The sequence below is a fragment of the Arachis duranensis genome, chromosome 4 (assembly GCF_000817695.3).
Source record: "Arachis duranensis cultivar V14167 chromosome 4, aradu.V14167.gnm2.J7QH, whole genome shotgun sequence".
Lineage (NCBI taxonomy): Eukaryota > Viridiplantae > Streptophyta > Magnoliopsida > Fabales > Fabaceae > Arachis > Arachis duranensis.
The window spans coordinates 48642777-48649439 of NC_029775.3; positions in this window are offsets into that span (position 1 = coordinate 48642777).

The window sequence follows — 6663 nt, forward strand, 5'->3', positions numbered from 1 at the left end:
CTGAGTAGGATTCAATGATTGAATGACTGTGACGAGCTTCAAACTCGCGATTGTGGGGCGTTAGTGACAGACGCAAAAGAACCACTGGATTATATTCCGACATGATCGAGAACCGACAGCTGAATAGCCGTGCCGTGACAGGGTGCGTTGAACATTTTCACTGAGAGGATGGGAGGTAGCCACTGACAACGGTAAAACCCTACATACAGCTTGCCATGGAAAGGAGTAAGAAGGATTGGATGAAGACAGTAGGAAAGCAGAGAGACAGAAGGGACAAAGCATCTCCATACGCTTATCTGAAATTCTCACCAATGAATTACATAAGTATCTTTATCTTTATGTTTTATGCGTTTATCACCATACCCATTTGAGTTTGCCTGACTAGGATTTACAAGGTGACCATAGCTTGCTTCATACCAACAATCTCCGTGGGATCGACCCTTACTCGCGTAAGGTTTATTACTTGGACGACCCAGTACACTTGCTGGTTAGTTGTGCGAAGTTGTGATAAAGAGTTGAGATTAAAATTGTGCGTACCATGTTGATGGCACCATTGATGATCACAATTTCGTGCACCAGCATCCATAGGAACTCAGAATTCAGATAGTGTTATTGATTCTCCTAGTTCAGTATGTTGATTCTTAAACACAGCTACTTATGAGTCTTGGCCGTGACCCTAAGAATCTTGTTTTCCAGTATTACCACCGAATACATAAATGCCACAGACACATAACTGGGTGAACCTTTTCAGATTGTGACTCAGCTTTGCTAGAGTCCCCAGTTAGAGGTGTCCAGAGTTTCTAAACACACTCTTTTTGCTTTGGATCACAATTTTAACCACTCAGTCTCAAGCTTTTCACTTGGATCTTCATGACACAAGCACATGGTTAGGGACAGCTTGATTTAGCCGGTTAGGTTTGGATTTTATTCCTTTGGGCCCTCCTATCCATTAATGCTCAAAGCCTTGGATTCTTTTTACCCTTGCCTTTTAGTTTAAAGGGTTACTGGCTTTTTGCTCTTGCATTTTGGTTTAAAGAGCTATTGGCTTTTTCTACTTGCTTTTTCTTTTTCTTTTTTTCTTAATTTTTTTCGCCCCTTTTTTTTCGCAAGCTTTGTATTTTTCACTACTTTTTCGTGCTTCAAGAATCAATTTTATGATTTTTCAGATTATCAATAACATTTCTCTTTTTTCATTATTCTTTCAAGAGCCAACAATTTTAACATTCATAAACTTCACTATAAAAAATATGCACTGTTCAAGCATTCATTCAGAAAACAAAAAGTATTACCACCACATCAAAATAATTAAACTAATTTCAAGATAGAATTCGAAATTCATGTACTTCTTGTTCTTTTGCGATTAGAAACATTTTTCATTTAAGAAAGGTGAAGGATTCATGGGACATTCATAGCTTCAAGGCATAGACACTAGACACTAATGATCATGTAATAAAGACACAAACATAGACAAAACATAAAGCATATAAACCGAAAAACAGAAAAATAAGAGCAAGGAAATTAAAGAACGGGTCCACCTTAGTGATGGCGGCTAGTTCTTCCTCTTGAAGATCCTTTGGAGTGCTTGAGCTCCTCAATGTCTCTTCCTTGCCTTTGTTGCTCTTCCCTCATGGCTCTTTAGTCCTCTATAATTTCATGGAGGATAATAGAGTGCTCTTGGTGCTCCATCCTTAGTTGCTCCATGTTGGAACTCAAATCTCCTAAAGAGGTGTTGAGTTGCTCCCGATAGTTGTGTGGAGGGAAATGCATCCCTTGAGGCATTTAAGGGATTTCTTGATGAGGGACTTCCTCATGCTCTTGTTGAGGTCCATGAGTGGGCTCTCTTGTTTGCTCCATCTTCTTTCTAGTGATGGGCTTTTGAGATGAATCTCTCCATCTCTCATGACTCGGAGGTGGAAGCAGCTACCTTCCCTTTTCTCTTCCTAGAGGTTTCTCGACCTTAGGTGCCATTAATGGTTATGGAAAAACAAAAAGCAATGCTTTTTTCCACACCAAACTTAAAAGGTTTGCTCGTCTTCGAGCAAAAGAAGAAAGAAAGGAGAAGGAGAAGAAGAAATAGAGGAGAAGGAGGTGTATTTATAAGGTAAGAGAGAGAGAGAGGGGATCCATGTAAGAATGGGTGGGTTTGGAGGGAGATGGATTGAATTTGAATGGGTAGGGGTAGGTGAGTTGTATGATGAGAAATAGTGGATGGATGTCAGTAGTGAAGAGATTATGGAATGTGAAGAGGAGTGAGAGTGAGTTGGTAGGTAGGGACTCTGTGGGGTCTACAGATCTTGAGGTGTCAAGGATTTCTCATCCATGCACCTTTCTAGCGTTTAAACACCCCCTGTGTGGCATTTCTGGCGTTAAACGCCAGACTAATGCCCCTTTCTGGTGTTAAACGCCAGTTCTGGCATTTAATGCCCAGAATGCGGCCAGACTGGGCGTTAAACACCCATTTTGCTACCCTTACTGGCGTTTAACGCCAGCCAAACACCAGACACCCTTTTTTGGCGTTAAACGCTAGTCTGTGTGCCATTTCTGGCGTTTAACACCGAGAATGGTGCCAGACTGGGTGTTAAATGCCCAATTTGCTATCCTAAATGCCAGTAAGCTTGTCCTCCAGGGTGTGCTGTTTTTTATGCTATCTTTTATTTTGCTTTAATTCTGCAGCTGTTTTTGTGACTCCACATGATCATCAACCTAAAGAAAACATAGACTAACACTAGAAAATAAAAATGAGAAAGTGATTAATATAGATAAATAATATTGGGTTGCCTCCCAATTAGCGCTTCTTTAATGTCAATAGCTTGACAGGAAGCTCTTACAGAGCTTCACAGATGCTCAGAGCATGGTTGTGGCCTCCCAACACCAAACTTAGAAGTTGAGTGTGGGGGCTCTGTCTGACTTTGTATTGAGAAAAGCTCTTCATGCTTCTTCTCCATGTTTACAGAAGAAGATCCTCGAGTCTTGAACACAAGGTAGTCCTCATTCAATTGAAGGACTAACTTTCCTCTGTCCACATCAATCACAGCCCTTGCTGTGGCTAGGAAGGGTCTTCCAAGGATGATGGATTCATCCTCATCCTTTCCAGTGTCTAGGATTATGATGTTAGCAGGGTTGTAAAGGCCTTCAACCTTTACTAAGACATCCTCTAAAAGTCTATAAGCATGTTTCATTGATTTGTCTGCAATCTCTAGTGAGATTCTTGCAGCTTTTACCCCAAAGATCTCTAGTTTCTCCTTACAGAGAGTGGCATGAGGTTGATACCTGACTCCAGGTCACACAGAGCCTTTTCAAAGGTCATGGTGCCTATGGTGCAAGGTATTAAGAACCTCCTGGGATTCGGTTTCTTTTGAGGCAATGTCTGCTGAATCCATGTATTCAGTTTATTGATGAGCAATGGAGGTTCATCCTCCCAAGTCTCATTACCAAATAACTTGGCATTCAGCTTCATGATTGCTCCCAGATACTGAGCAACTTGCTCTTCAACAATGTCTTCACCCTCTTCAGAGGAAGAATATTCATTAGAGCTCATGAATGGCAACGGTAAGTTCAGTGGAATCTCTATGGTCTCTGTAGGAGCCTCGGATTCCTTTGGTTCCTCAATAGGGAACTTATTATTGGTCAGTGGACATTCCTTGAGGTCTTCCTCACTGTGAATCACTGCCTTTTCACTCTCTCCAGGTTCGGCCATTGTGGTTATAGTTATGGCCTTGCACTCTCTTTTGGGAGTCCCTCCTATATTGCTTGGGAGAGTACTAGGAGGAGTTTCAGTAACTCTTTTACTCAGCTGACCCACTTATGCCTCCTAATTTCTGATGGAGGACCTTGTTTCATTCATGAAACTGATAGTGGCTTTAGAGAGATCAGAGACTATGTTTGCTAAGCCAGAGAGGCTCTGCTCAGAATTCTCTGTTCGTTGTTGAGAAGATGATGGAAAAGGTTTGCTATTGCCAAACTTATTTCTCCCACCATTATTGTTGTTGAAGCCTTGTTGAGGCTTCTGTTGATCCTTCTATGAGAAATTTGGATGATTCCTCTATGAAGGATTTTAGGTGTTTCCATAGGATTCTCCCATGTAATTCACCTCTTCCATTGCAGGATTCTCAGGGTTATAAGCTTCTCCTTCAGAGGAGGCTTCCTTAGCACTGCCAGATGCAGCTTGCAATCCAGTCAGATTCTGAGAAATCATATTGACTTGCTGAGTCAATATTTTGTTCTGAGCCAATATGGCATTCAGAGTATCAATCTCAGGAACTCTTTTCTTCTGAGTCATTCCATTATTCACAGGATTTCTTTCAGAAGTATACATGAACTAGTTATATGCAATCTTCTCAATGAATTCCTGGGCTTCTACAGGGGTTTTCAGATGAAGAGATCTACCAGCAAAGTGGTCCAATGACATCTTGGATAAATCAGACAGACCATCATAGAATATACATATGATGCTCCATTCTGGAAGCACGTCAGAAGGACACCTTTTGGTTAATTGCTTGTTTCTTTCCCAAGCTTCATAGAGGGATTCACCTTTCTTATATTTGAAGGTTTGGACTTTCACTCTAAGCTTGCTCATCTTTTGAGGTGGAAAGAATTTGGTCAAGAAAGCATTGACCAACTTGTCCCAAGAGTTTAGGCTTTCTCTAGGTTGTGAGTCCAACCATGTTCTAGCTCTGTCTCTTATAGCAAAGGGGAAAAGCATAAGTTTGTAGTCCTCGGGATCAACCCCATTGGTCTTAACAGTATCACAGATTTGCAAGAATTCAGCTAAGAACTGATGAGAATTTTCCAATGGAAGTCCATGAAACTTGCAGTTCTGCTGCATTAGAGAAACTAATTGAGGCTTATGCTCAAAGTTGTTTGCTCTAATGGCAGGAATTGAGATGCTTCTTCCATAGAAGTTGGAAGTTGGTGCAGTATAGTCACCAAGCATCTTCCTTGCATCTCTAGCATTGTTGTTGGGTTCGGCTACCATGTCAGCTTCTTTTTTGAAATTCTCTGTAAGGTCCTCTCCGGAGTGTTGTGCTTTAGCTTCTCTTAGCTTCTTCTTCAGAGTCCTTTTAGGTTCAGGATCAACTTCAACAAGAATGTCTTTATCCCTATTTCTACTCAAATGAAAAAGAAGAGAACAAAAGGGAATAGTGGAATCCTCTATGTCATAGTATAGAGATTCCTTGAGGTGTCAGCAAAAAAGAATAATAGAGGAGTGAGGAAGAGAGAGAATAAGAAGAATTCGAACACAGAGGGAGAGAGAGGGTTCGGATTTTAGATAAGTGGAAGAGAATTGTTAGCAATTAAATGAAATAAATAGAAAGAGAGAAGAGAGAGAGAGTTTTCGAAATTTGAAAAAGGAATAAAATAAAATTAGAATTGAAAACAATTAGTTAATAAAAAAAGATTTTTGAAAAAATATGATTAGTGATTTTCGAAAATTGGAAGTAGAAAAGTGGTTAGGTGGTTTTGAAAAAGATTTGAAATAGTAATTAGTTGAAAAGATTTGAAAATAATTTTGAAAAGATAAGAAGTTAGAGAAAAGATTTTGAAATCAAAATTTAAAAAGATATGATTGAAAAAGATATAATTTAAAAAAATATGGTTGAAAAAATATGATTGAAAAAGATTTGATTTTTAAAATTGATGACTTGACTAGCAAGAAATTAAAAGATATGATTCTAAAATTCAAAGATTGAACCTTTCTTAACAAGAAAGTAACAAACTTGCAATTTTTTTAATCAAAATATTAATTGTTAGCAAGGATTTTTGAAAATGTGGAAAGATAAGTGGTGGACGAAATTGTGATCCATATTCTTTTGTACTTGTATGAAATCATTATTGTGGCACCAGTTGAATTCACAACTCCATTCAACTAACCAGCAAGTGTACTGGGTCGTCCAAGTAATAAACCTTACGCGAGTAAGGGTCGATCCCACAGAGATTGTTGGTATGAAGCAAGCTATGGTCACCTTGTAAATCTCAGTTAGGCAGATTAAATTGGTTTATGGGTTTTCGAAAATTAATAATAAAAAGAAAATAAAAGGGATAGAAATACTTATGTAAATTAATAGTGGGAATTTCAGATAGGTGTATGGAGATGCTGTGTTCCTCTTGAAACTCTGCTTCATTACTCGCTCTTCCTTCAATTCTTCTTATTCCTTTCCATGGCAAGCTGTATGTAGGGCTTCACCATCATCGGTGGCTACTTTCAATCCTCTCGGGAAAATGGTCCTATGCGCTGTCACTGCACGGCTAATCGTCTGGAGGCATCACCCTTCGTTGATAGCTACATCCTATCCTCTCAGTGAAAATGGTCCAAATGCTCTGTCACAGCACGGCTAATCATCTGTCGGTTCTCAATCAGGTTGGAATAGAATCCATTGATTCTTTTGCGTTTGTCATCACGCCCAGCCTTCAGGAATTTGAAGCTCATTACAGTCATTCAATACCGGAATCCTACTCGGAATACCACAGACAAGGTTAGACTTTCCGAATCCTCATGAATGCCGCCATCTATCTAGCTTATACCACGAAGATTCTGTTGGGGAATCTAAGAGATATGCGCCCGGCCTAAGGTAGAACGGAAGTGGTTGTCAGTCACGCGCGTTCATAGGTGAGAATGATGATGAGTGTCACGGATCATCACATTCATCAAGTTGAAGTGCAACG